We start from the raw sequence: 12,500 nt of genomic DNA on the forward strand, positions 1-12,500 counted from the left end.
GTGTGTGTTGTCGGTGTGTCTGTGTGTGTGTTGTCGGTTTGTGTGTGTGTGTGTGTGTTGTCGGTGTGTGTGTGTGTGTGTTGTCGGTGTGTGTGTGTGTGTGTGTTGTCGGTGTGTGTGTGTTGTGTGTGTGTTGTCGGTGTGTGTGTGTGTTGTCGGTGTGTGTGTGTGTGTGTGTGTGTGTGTGTTGTCGGTGTGTGTGTGTTGTCGGTGTGTGTGTGTGTGTGTGTTGTCGGTGTGTGTGTGTGTGTTGTCGATGTGTGTGAGTGTGTGTTGTCGGTCTGTGTGTGTTGTGTGTGTGTGTGTGTGTTGTGTGTGTGTGTGTTGTCGGTGTGTGTCTGCGTGTGTTGTCGGTGTGTGTGTGTTTGTTGTCGGTGTGTGTGTGTGTGTGTTGTCGGTGTGTGTGTGTGTGTTGTCGGTGTGTGTGTGCGTGTGTTGTCGGTGTGTGTGTGTTTGTTGTCGGTGTGTGTGTGTGCGTGTGTGTGTTGTCGGTGTGTTGTCGGTGTGTGTGTGTGTGTGTTGTCGGTGTGTGTTTGTGTGTTGTCGGTGTGTGTGTGTTGTCGGTGTGTGTGTGTGTGTTGTGTGTGTGTGTATTGATGGTGTGTGTGTGTGTGTGTTGTCGGTGTGTGTGTGTGTGTGTGTTGTCGGTGTGTGTGTGTTGTCGGTGTTTGTGTGTGTGTGTGTGTGTTGTCGGTGTGTTGTCGGTGTGTGTGTGTGTTGTCGGTGTGTGTGTGTGTGTGTTGTCGGTGTGTGTGTGTGTTGTCGGTGTGTGTGTTGTCGGTGTGCGCGTGTGTGTGTTGTCGGTGTGTTGTCGGTGTGTGTGTGTGTGTGTGTGTTGTCGGTGTGTGTGTGTGTGTGTGTTGTCGGTGTGTGTGTGTTGTCGGTGTTTTTGTGTGTGTGTTGTCGGTGTGTTATCGGTGTGTGTGTGTGTGTGTTGTCAGTGTGTGTGTGTGTGTGTTGTCGGTGTGTGTGTGTTTATGTGTTGTCGGTGTGTGTGTGTGTGTTGTCGGTGTGTGTGTGTGTGTGTGTGTTGTCGGTGTGTGTGTGTGTTGTCGGTGTGTGTGTGTTGTCGGTGTGTCTGTGTGTGTGTTGTCGGTTTGTGTGTGTGTGTGTTGTCGGTGTGTGTGTGTGTGTTGTCGGTGTGTGTGTGTTGTCGGTGTGTCTGTGTGTGTGTTGTCGGTTTGTGTGTGTGTGTGTTGTCGGTGTGTGTGTGTGTGTTGTCGGTGTGTGTGTGTGTTGTCGGTGTGTGTGTGTTGTGTGTGTGTGTGTTGTCGGTGTGTGTGTGTGTTGTCGGTGTGTGTGTGTGTGTGTGTGTTGTCGGTGTGTGTGTGTAGTCGGTGTGTGTGTGTGTGTGTTGTCGGTGTGTGTGTGTGTGTTGTCGATGTGTGTGAGTGTGTGTTGTCGGTGTGTGTGTGTGTGTGTTGTGTGTGTGTGTGTTGTCGGTGTGTGTGTGTGTGTGTTGTCGGTGTGTGTGTGTTGTCGGTGTGTGTGTGTGTGTGTGTGTGTTGTCAGTGTGTGTGTGTGCGTGTGTGTGTTGTCGGTGTGTTGTCGGTGTGTGTGTGTGTGTGTTGTCGGTGTGTGTTTGTGTGTTGTCGGTGTGTGTGTGTTGTCGGTGTGTGTGTGTGTGTTGTGTGTGTGTGTATTGATGGTGTGTGTGTGTGTGTTGTCGGTGTGTGTGTGTGTGTGTGTTGTCGGTGTGTGTGTGTTGTCGGTGTTTGTGTGTGTGTGTGTGTGTTGTCGGTGTGTTGTCGGTGTGTGTGTGTGTGTGTTGTCGGTGTGTGTGTGTGTGTGTTGTCGGTGTGTGTGTGTGTTGTCGGTGTGTGTGTTGTCGGTGTGCGCGTGTGTGTGTTGTCGGTGTGTTGTCGGTGTGTGTGTGTGTGTGTGTGTTGTCGGTGTGTGTGTGTGTGTGTGTTGTCGGTGTGTGTGTGTTGTCGGTGTTTTTGTGTGTGTGTTGTCGGTGTGTTATCGGTGTGTGTGTGTGTGTGTTGTCAGTGTGTGTGTGTGTGTGTTGTCGGTGTGTGTGTGTTTATGTGTTGTCGGTGTGTGTGTGTGTGTTGTCGGTGTGTGTGTGTGTGTGTTGTCGGTGTGTGTGTGTGTTGTCGGTGTGTGTGTGTTGTCGGTGTGTCTGTGTGTGTGTTGTCGGTTTGTGTGTGTGTGTGTTGTCGGTGTGTGTGTGTGTGTTGTCGGTGTGTGTGTGTGTTGTCGGTGTGTGTGTGTTGTGTGTGTGTGTGTTGTCGGTGTGTGTGTGTGTTGTCGGTGTGTGTGTGTGTGTGTGTGTTGTCGGTGTGTGTGTGTAGTCGGTGTGTGTGTGTGTGTGTTGTCGGTGTGTGTGTGTGTGTTGTCGATGTGTGTGAGTGTGTGTTGTCGGTGTGTGTGTGTGTGTGTTGTGTGTGTGTGTGTTGTCGGTGTGTGTGTGTGTGTGTTGTCGGTGTGTGTGTGTTGTCGGTGTGTGTGTGTGTGTGTGTGTGTTGTCGGTGTGTGTGTGTGTGTGTTGTCAGTGTGTGTGTGTGTGTGTGTGTGTTGTCGGTGTGTGTGTGTGTTGTCGGTGTGTGTGTGTGTTGTCGGTGTGTGTGTGTTGTGTGTGTGTGTGTTGTCGGTGTGTGTGTGTGTTGTCGGTGTGTGTGTGTGTGTGTGTGTTGTCGGTGTGTGTGTGTAGTCGGTGTGTGTGTGTGTGTGTTGTCGGTGTGTGTGTGTGTGTGTGTTGTCGATGTGTGTGAGTGTGTGTTGTCGGTGTGTGTGTGTGTGTTGTGTGTGTGTGTGTTGTCGATGTGTGTGTGTGTGTGTTGTCGGTGTGTGTGTGTGTGTTGTCGGTGTGTGTGTGTGTGTGTGTTGTCGGTGTGTGTGTGTGTGTGTGTGTTTGTTGTGTGTGTGTGTGTTGTCGGTGTGTGTGTGCGTGTGTTGTCGGTGTGTGTGTGTGTGTTGTCGGTGTGTGTGTGTGTGTGTGTTGTCGGTGTGTGTGTGTGTGTGTTGTCGGTGTGTGTGTGTTATCGGTGTGTGTGTGTTGTCGGTGTGTGTGTGTCTGTGTGTGTGTGTTGTCGGTGTGTGTCTGTGTGTGTTGTCGGTGTGTGTGTGTGTGTTGTCGGTGTGTGTGTTGTCGGTGTGTGCGTGTGTGTGTTGTCGGTGTGTTGTCGGTGTGCGTGTGTGTTGTCGGTGTGTGTGTGTGTGTTGTCGGTGTGTGTGTGTGTGTGTTGTCGGTGTGTGTGTGTGTGTTGTGTGTGTGTTTGTTGATGGTGTGTGTTTATGTGTGTTGTCGGTGTGTGTGTGTGTGTGTGTGTGTGTGTTGTCGGTGTGTGTGTGTTGTCGGTGTTTGTGTGTGTGTGTTGTCGGTGGGTTGTCGGTGTGTGTGTGTGTTGTCGGTGTGTGTGTGTGTGTGTGTTGTCGGTGTGTGTGTGTTGTCGGTGTGTGTGTGTGTTGTTGGTGTGTGTGTGTGTGTTGTCGGTGTGTGTGTGTTGTCGGTGTGTGTGTGTTGTCGGTGTGTGTGTGTGTGTTGTCGATGTGTGTGAGTGTGTGTTGTCGGTGTGTGTGTGTGTGTGTTGTGTGTGTGTGTGTTGTCGGTGTGTGTGTGTGTGTGTTGTCGGTGTGTGTGTGTTGTCGGTGTGTGTGTGTGTGTGTGTGTGTTGTCGGTGTGTGTGTGTGTGTGTTGTCAGTGTGTGTGTGTGTGTGTGTGTGTTGTCGGTGTGTGTGTGTGTTGTCGGTGTGTGTGTGTGTTGTCGGTGTGTGTGTGTTGTGTGTGTGTGTGTTGTCGGTGTGTGTGTGTGTTGTCGGTGTGTGTGTGTGTGTGTGTGTTGTCGGTGTGTGTGTGTAGTCGGTGTGTGTGTGTGTGTGTTGTCGGTGTGTGTGTGTGTGTGTGTTGTCGATGTGTGTGAGTGTGTGTTGTCGGTGTGTGTGTGTGTGTTGTGTGTGTGTGTGTTGTCGGTGTGTGTGTGTGTGTGTTGTCGGTGTGTGTGTGTGTGTTGTCGGTGTGTGTGTGTGTGTGTGTTGTCGGTGTGTGTGTGTGTGTGTGTGTTTGTTGTGTGTGTGTGTGTTGTCGGTGTGTGTGTGCGTGTGTTGTCGGTGTGTGTGTGTGTGTTGTCGGTGTGTGTGTGTGTGTGTGTTGTCGGTGTGTGTGTGTGTGTGTTGTCGGTGTGTGTGTGTTATCGGTGTGTGTGTGTTGTCGGTGTGTGTGTGTCTGTGTGTGTGTGTTGTCGGTGTGTGTCTGTGTGTGTTGTCGGTGTGTGTGTGTGTGTTGTCGGTGTGTGTGTTGTCGGTGTGTGCGTGTGTGTGTTGTCGGTGTGTTGTCGGTGTGCGTGTGTGTTGTCGGTGTGTGTGTGTGTGTTGTCGGTGTGTGTGTGTGTGTGTTGTCGGTGTGTGTGTGTGTGTTGTGTGTGTGTTTGTTGATGGTGTGTGTTTATGTGTGTTGTCGGTGTGTGTGTGTGTGTGTGTGTTGTCGGTGTGTGTGTGTTGTCGGTGTTTGTGTGTGTGTGTTGTCGGTGGGTTGTCGGTGTGTGTGTGTGTTGTCGGTGTGTGTGTGTGTGTGTGTTGTCGGTGTGTGTGTGTTGTCGGTGTGTGTGTGTGTTGTTGGTGTGTGTGTGTGTGTTGTCGGTGTGTGTGTGTTGTCGGTGTGTGTGTGTTGTCGGTGTGTCTGTGTGTGTGTTGTCGGTTTGTGTGTGTGTGTGTGTGTTGTCGGTGTGTGTGTGTGTGTGTTGTCGGTGTGTGTGTGTGTGTGTGTTGTCGGTGTGTGTGTGTTGTGTGTGTGTGTGTTGTCGGTGTGTGTGTGTGTTGTCGGTGTGTGTGTGTGTGTGTGTGTGTGTGTGTTGTCGGTGTGTGTGTGTTGTCGGTGTGTGTGTGTGTGTGTGTTGTCGGTGTGTGTGTGTGTGTTGTCGATGTGTGTGAGTGTGTGTTGTCGGTCTGTGTGTGTTGTGTGTGTGTGTGTGTGTTCTGTGTGTGTGTGTTGTCGGTGTGTGTGTGCGTGTGTTGTCGGTGTGTGTGTGTTTGTTGTCGGTGTGTGTGTGTGTGTGTGTGTGTTGTCGGTGTGTGTGTGTGTGTTGTCGGTGTGTGTGTGTGTGTGTTGTCGGTGTGTGTGTGTTATCGGTGTGTGTGTGTTGTCGATGTGTGTGTGTGTGTGTGTGTGTTGTCGGTGTGTGTGTGTGTGTGTTGTCGGTGTGTGTTTGTGTGTTGTCGGTGTGTGTGTGTTGTCGGTGTGTGTGTGTTGTGTGTGTGTGTATTGATGGTGTGTGTGTGTGTGTGTTGTCGGTGTGTGTGTGTGTGTGTGTGTGTTGTCGGTGTGTGTGTGTTGTCGGTGTTTGTGTGTGTGTGTTGTCGGTGTGTTGTCGGTGTGTGTGTGTGTGTGTTGTCGGTGTGTGTGTGTGTGTTGTCGGTGTGTGTGTGTGTTGTCGGTGTGTGTGTTGTCGGTGTGTGCGTGTGTGTGTTGTCGGTGTGTTGTCGGTGTGTGTGTGTGTGTGTTGTCGGTGTGTGTGTGTTGTCGGTGTGTCTGTGTGTGTGTTGTCGGTTTGTGTGTGTGTGTGTTGTCGGTGTGTGTGTGTGTGTTGTCGGTGTGTGTGTGTGTTGTCGGTGTGTGTGTGTTGTGTGTGTGTGTGTTGTCGGTGTGTGTGTGTGTTGTCGGTGTGTGTGTGTGTGTGTGTGTGTGTGTTGTCGGTGTGTGTGTGTAGTCGGTGTGTGTGTGTGTGTGTTGTCGGTGTGTGTTTGTGTGTTGTCGATGTGTGTGAGTGTGTGTTGTCGGTGTGTGTGTGTGTGTGTTGTGTGTGTGTGTGTTGTCGGTGTGTGTGTGTGTGTTGTCGGTGTGTGTGTGTTGTCGGTGTGTGTGTGTGTGTGTGTTGTCGGTGTGTGCGTGTGTGTTGTCAGTGTGTGTGTGTGTGTGTGTGTGTGTTGTCGGTGTGTGTGTGTGTGTTGTCGGTGTGTGTGTGCGTGTGTTGTCGGTGTGTGTGTGTTTGTTGTCGGTGTGTGTGTGTGTGTGTGTGTGTTGTCGGTGTGTGTGTGTGTGTTGTCGGTGTGTGTGTGTGTGTGTTGTCGGTGTGTGTGTGTTATCGGTGTGTGTGTGTTGTCGATGTGTGTGTGTGTGTGTGTTGTCGGTGTGTGTGTGTGTGTGTGTTGTCGGTGTGTGTGTGTGTGTTGTCGGTGTGTGTGTTGTCGGTGTGTGCGTGTGTGTGTTGTCGGTGTGTTGTCGGTGTGTGTGTGTTGTCGGTGTGTGTTTGTGTGTTGTCGGTGTGTGTGTGTTGTCGGTGTGTGTGTGTGTGTTGTGTGTGTGTGTATTGATGGTGTGTGTGTGTGTGTGTGTTGTCGGTGTGTGTGTGTGTGTGTTGTCGGTGTGTGTGTTGTCGGTGTGTGCGTGTGTGTGTTGTCGGTGTGTCTGTGTGTGTGTTGTCGGTTTGTGTGTGTGTGTGTTGTCGGTGTGTGTGTGTGTGTTGTCGGTGTGTGTGTGTGTTGTCGGTGTGTGTGTGTTGTGTGTGTGTGTGTTGTCGGTGTGTGTGTGTGTTGTCGGTGTGTGTGTGTGTGTGTGTGTGTGTTGTCGGTGTGTGTGTGTAGTCGGTGTGTGTGTGTGTGTGTTGTCGGTGTGTGTGTGTGTGTTGTCGATGTGTGTGAGTGTGTGTTGTCGGTGTGTGTGTGTGTGTGTTGTGTGTGTGTGTGTTGTCGGTGTGTGTGTGTGTGTTGTCGGTGTGTGTGTGTGTGTTGTCGGTGTGTGTGTTGTCGGTGTGTGCGTGTGTGTGTTGTCGGTGTGTTGTCGGTGTGCGTGTGTGTTGTCGGTGTGTGTGTGTGTGTTGTCGGTGTGTGTGTGTGTGTGTTGTCGGTGTGTGTGTGTGTGTTGTGTGTGTGTTTGTTGATGGTGTGTGTTTATGTGTGTTGTCGGTGTGTGTGTGTGTGTGTGTGTTGTCGGTGTGTGTGTGTTGTCGGTGTTTGTGTGTGTGTGTTGTCGGTGGGTTGTCGGTGTGTGTGTGTGTTGTCGGTGTGTGTGTGTGTGTGTGTTGTCGGTGTGTGTGTGTTGTCGGTGTGTGTGTGTGTTGTTGGTGTGTGTGTGTGTGTTGTCGGTGTGTGTGTGTTGTCGGTGTGTGTGTGTTGTCGGTGTGTCTGTGTGTGTGTTGTCGGTTTGTGTGTGTGTGTGTGTGTTGTCGGTGTGTGTGTGTGTGTGTTGTCGGTGTGTGTGTGTGTGTGTGTTGTCGGTGTGTGTGTGTTGTGTGTGTGTGTGTTGTCGGTGTGTGTGTGTGTTGTCGGTGTGTGTGTGTGTGTGTGTGTGTGTGTGTTGTCGGTGTGTGTGTGTTGTCGGTGTGTGTGTGTGTGTGTGTTGTCGGTGTGTGTGTGTGTGTTGTCGATGTGTGTGAGTGTGTGTTGTCGGTCTGTGTGTGTTGTGTGTGTGTGTGTGTGTTCTGTGTGTGTGTGTTGTCGGTGTGTGTGTGCGTGTGTTGTCGGTGTGTGTGTGTTTGTTGTCGGTGTGTGTGTGTGTGTGTGTGTGTTGTCGGTGTGTGTGTGTGTGTTGTCGGTGTGTGTGTGTGTGTGTTGTCGGTGTGTGTGTGTTATCGGTGTGTGTGTGTTGTCGATGTGTGTGTGTGTGTGTGTGTGTTGTCGGTGTGTGTGTGTGTGTGTTGTCGGTGTGTGTTTGTGTGTTGTCGGTGTGTGTGTGTTGTCGGTGTGTGTGTGTTGTGTGTGTGTGTATTGATGGTGTGTGTGTGTGTGTGTTGTCGGTGTGTGTGTGTGTGTGTGTGTGTTGTCGGTGTGTGTGTGTTGTCGGTGTTTGTGTGTGTGTGTTGTCGGTGTGTTGTCGGTGTGTGTGTGTGTGTGTTGTCGGTGTGTGTGTGTGTGTGTTGTCGGTGTGTGTGTGTGTTGTCGGTGTGTGTGTTGTCGGTGTGTGCGTGTGTGTGTTGTCGGTGTGTTGTCGGTGTGTGTGTGTGTGTGTTGTCGGTGTGTGTGTGTTGTCGGTGTGTCTGTGTGTGTGTTGTCGGTTTGTGTGTGTGTGTGTTGTCGGTGTGTGTGTGTGTGTTGTCGGTGTGTGTGTGTGTTGTCGGTGTGTGTGTGTGTGTTGTGTGTGTGTGTATTGATGGTGTGTGTGTGTGTGTGTGTTGTCGATGTGTGTGTGTGTGTTGTCGGTGTGTGTGTGTGTGTGTGTTGTCGGTGTGTGTGTGTGTGTTGTCGGTGTGTGTGTTGTCGGTGTGTGCGTGTGTGTGTTGTCGGTGTGTTGTCGGTGTGTGTGTGTTGTCGGTGTGTGTTTGTGTGTTGTCGGTGTGTGTGTGTTGTCGGTGTGTGTGTGTGTGTTGTGTGTGTGTGTATTGATGGTGTGTGTGTGTGTGTGTGTTGTCGGTGTGTGTGTGTGTGTGTTGTCGGTGTGTGTGTTGTCGGTGTGTGCGTGTGTGTGTTGTCGGTGTGTCTGTGTGTGTGTTGTCGGTTTGTGTGTGTGTGTGTTGTCGGTGTGTGTGTGTGTGTTGTCGGTGTGTGTGTGTGTTGTCGGTGTGTGTGTGTTGTGTGTGTGTGTGTTGTCGGTGTGTGTGTGTGTTGTCGGTGTGTGTGTGTGTGTGTGTGTGTGTTGTCGGTGTGTGTGTGTAGTCGGTGTGTGTGTGTGTGTGTTGTCGGTGTGTGTGTGTGTGTTGTCGATGTGTGTGAGTGTGTGTTGTCGGTGTGTGTGTGTGTGTGTTGTGTGTGTGTGTGTTGTCGGTGTGTGTGTGTGTGTTGTCGGTGTGTGTGTGTGTGTTGTCGGTGTGTGTGTTGTCGGTGTGTGCGTGTGTGTGTTGTCGGTGTGTTGTCGGTGTGCGTGTGTGTTGTCGGTGTGTGTGTGTGTGTTGTCGGTGTGTGTGTGTGTGTGTTGTCGGTGTGTGTGTGTGTGTTGTGTGTGTGTTTGTTGATGGTGTGTGTTTATGTGTGTTGTCGGTGTGTGTGTGTGTGTGTGTGTTGTCGGTGTGTGTGTGTTGTCGGTGTTTGTGTGTGTGTGTTGTCGGTGGGTTGTCGGTGTGTGTGTGTGTTGTCGGTGTGTGTGTGTGTGTGTGTTGTCGGTGTGTGTGTGTTGTCGGTGTGTGTGTGTGTTGTTGGTGTGTGTGTGTGTGTTGTCGGTGTGTGTGTGTTGTCGGTGTGTGTGTGTTGTCGGTGTGTCTGTGTGTGTGTTGTCGGTTTGTGTGTGTGTGTGTGTGTTGTCGGTGTGTGTGTGTGTGTGTTGTCGGTGTGTGTGTGTGTGTGTGTTGTCGGTGTGTGTGTGTTGTGTGTGTGTGTGTTGTCGGTGTGTGTGTGTGTTGTCGGTGTGTGTGTGTGTGTGTGTGTGTGTGTGTTGTCGGTGTGTGTGTGTTGTCGGTGTGTGTGTGTGTGTGTGTTGTCGGTGTGTGTGTGTGTGTTGTCGATGTGTGTGAGTGTGTGTTGTCGGTCTGTGTGTGTTGTGTGTGTGTGTGTGTGTTCTGTGTGTGTGTGTTGTCGGTGTGTGTGTGCGTGTGTTGTCGGTGTGTGTGTGTTTGTTGTCGGTGTGTGTGTGTGTGTGTGTGTGTTGTCGGTGTGTGTGTGTGTGTTGTCGGTGTGTGTGTGTGTGTGTTGTCGGTGTGTGTGTGTTATCGGTGTGTGTGTGTTGTCGATGTGTGTGTGTGTGTGTGTGTGTTGTCGGTGTGTGTGTGTGTGTGTTGTCGGTGTGTGTTTGTGTGTTGTCGGTGTGTGTGTGTTGTCGGTGTGTGTGTGTTGTGTGTGTGTGTATTGATGGTGTGTGTGTGTGTGTGTTGTCGGTGTGTGTGTGTGTGTGTGTGTGTTGTCGGTGTGTGTGTGTTGTCGGTGTTTGTGTGTGTGTGTTGTCGGTGTGTTGTCGGTGTGTGTGTGTGTGTGTTGTCGATGTGTGTGTGTGTGTGTTGTCGGTGTGTGTGTGTGTTGTCGGTGTGTGTGTTGTCGGTGTGTGCGTGTGTGTGTTGTCGGTGTGTTGTCGGTGTGTGTGTGTGTGTGTTGTCGGTGTGTGTGTGTTGTCGGTGTGTCTGTGTGTGTGTTGTCGGTTTGTGTGTGTGTGTGTTGTCGGTGTGTGTGTGTGTGTTGTCGGTGTGTGTGTGTGTTGTCGGTGTGTGTGTGTTGTGTGTGTGTGTGTTGTCGGTGTGTGTGTGTGTTGTCGGTGTGTGTGTGTGTGTGTGTGTGTGTTGTCGGTGTGTGTGTGTAGTCGGTGTGTGTGTGTGTGTGTTGTCGGTGTGTGTTTGTGTGTTGTCGATGTGTGTGAGTGTGTGTTGTCGGTGTGTGTGTGTGTGTGTTGTGTGTGTGTGTGTTGTCGGTGTGTGTGTGTGTGTTGTCGGTGTGTGTGTGTTGTCGGTGTGTGTGTGTGTGTGTGTTGTCGGTGTGTGCGTGTGTGTTGTCAGTGTGTGTGTGTGTGTGTGTGTGTTGTCGGTGTGTGTGTGTGTGTTGTCGGTGTGTGTGTGCGTGTGTTGTCGGTGTGTGTGTGTTTGTTGTCGGTGTGTGTGTGTGTGTGTGTGTGTTGTCGGTGTGTGTGTGTGTGTTGTCGGTGTGTGTGTGTGTGTGTTGTCGGTGTGTGTGTGTTATCGGTGTGTGTGTGTTGTCGATGTGTGTGTGTGTGTGTGTTGTCGGTGTGTGTGTGTGTGTGTGTTGTCGGTGTGTGTGTGTGTGTTGTCGGTGTGTGTGTTGTCGGTGTGTGCGTGTGTGTGTTGTCGGTGTGTTGTCGGTGTGTGTGTGTTGTCGGTGTGTGTTTGTGTGTTGTCGGTGTGTGTGTGTTGTCGGTGTGTGTGTGTGTGTTGTGTGTGTGTGTATTGATGGTGTGTGTGTGTGTGTGTGTTGTCGGTGTGTGTGTGTGTGTGTTGTCGGTGTGTGTGTTGTCGGTGTGTGCGTGTGTGTGTTGTCGGTGTGTCTGTGTGTGTGTTGTCGGTTTGTGTGTGTGTGTGTTGTCGGTGTGTGTGTGTGTGTTGTCGGTGTGTGTGTGTGTTGTCGGTGTGTGTGTGTTGTGTGTGTGTGTGTTGTCGGTGTGTGTGTGTGTTGTCGGTGTGTGTGTGTGTGTGTGTGTGTGTTGTCGGTGTGTGTGTGTAGTCGGTGTGTGTGTGTGTGTGTTGTCGGTGTGTGTGTGTGTGTTGTCGATGTGTGTGAGTGTGTGTTGTCGGTGTGTGTGTGTGTGTGTTGTGTGTGTGTGTGTTGTCGGTGTGTGTGTGTGTGTTGTCGGTGTGTGTGTGTTGTCGGTGTGTGTGTGTGTGTGTGTTGTCGGTGTGTGCGTGTGTGTTGTCAGTGTGTGTGTGTGTGTGTGTTGTCGGTGTGTGTGTGTGTGTTGTCGGTGTGTGTGTGCGTGTGTTGTCGGTGTGTGTGTGTTTGTTGTCGGTGTGTGTGTGTGTGTGTGTGTGTTGTCGGTGTGTGTGTGTGTGTTGTCGGTGTGTGTGTGTGTGTGTTGTCGGTGTGTGTGTGTTATCGGTGTGTGTGTGTTGTCGATGTGTGTGTGTGTGTGTGTGTTGTCGGTGTGTGTGTGTGTGTGTGTTGTCGGTGTGTGTGTGTGTGTTGTCGGTGTGTGTGTTGTCGGTGTGTGCGTGTGTGTGTTGTCGGTGTGTTGTCGGTGTGTGTGTGTTGTCGGTGTGTGTTTGTGTGTTGTCGGTGTGTGTGTGTTGTCGGTGTGTGTGTGTGTGTTGTGTGTGTGTGTATTGATGGTGTGTGTGTGTGTGTGTTGTCGGTGTGTGTGTGTGTGTGTGTGTTGTCGGTGTGTGTGTGTTGTCGGTGTTTGTGTGTGTGTGTTGTCGGTGTGTTGTCGGTGTGTGTGTGTGTGTGTTGTCGGTGTGTGTGTGTGTGTTGTCGGTGTGTGTGTGTGTTGTCGGTGTGTGTGTTGTCGGTGTGTGCGTGTGTGTGTTGTCGGTGTGTTGTCGGTGTGTGTGTGTGTTGTCGGTGTGTGTGTGTGTGTGTTGTCGGTGTGTGTGTGTTGTCGGTGTTTGTGTGTGTGTGTTGTCGGTGTGTTGTCGGTGTGTGTGTGTGTGTGTTGTCAGTGTGTGTGTGTGTGTGTTGTCGGTGTGTGTGTGTTTATGTGTTGTCGGTGTGTGTGTGTGTGTTGTCGGTGTGTGTGTGTGTGTGTGTGTGTTGTCGGTGTGTGTGTGTGTTGTCGGTGTGTGTGTGTTGTCGGTGTGTCTGTGTGTGTGTTGTCGGTTTGTGTGTGTGTGTGTTGTCGGTGTGTGTGTGTGTGTTGTCGGTGTGTGTGTGTGTTGTCGGTGTGTGTGTGTTGTGTGTGTGTGTGTTGTCGGTGTGTGTGTGTGTTGTCGGTGTGTGTGTGTGTGTGTGTGTGTTGTCGGTGTGTGTGTGTAGTCGGTGTGTGTGTGTGTGTGTTTTGTCGGTGTGTGTGTGTGTGTTGTCGATGTGTGTGAGTGTGTGTTGTCGGTGTGTGTGTGTGTGTGTTGTGTGTGTGTGTGTTGTCGGTGTGTGTGTGTGTGTGTTGTCGGTGTGTGTGTGTTGTCGGTGTGTGTGTGTGTGTGTGTTGTCGGTGTGTGTGTGTGTGTTGTCAGTGTGTGTGTGTGTGTGTGTGTGTTGTCGGTGTGTGTGTGTTGTCGGTGTGTGTGTTGTCGGTGTGTGTGTGTTGTGTGTGTGAGTGTTGT

Source organism: Salmo salar, chromosome 28 (assembly GCF_965601325.2).
Source record: "Salmo salar chromosome 28, fSalSal1, whole genome shotgun sequence".
Classification (NCBI taxonomy): Eukaryota; Metazoa; Chordata; class Actinopteri; order Salmoniformes; family Salmonidae; genus Salmo; species Salmo salar.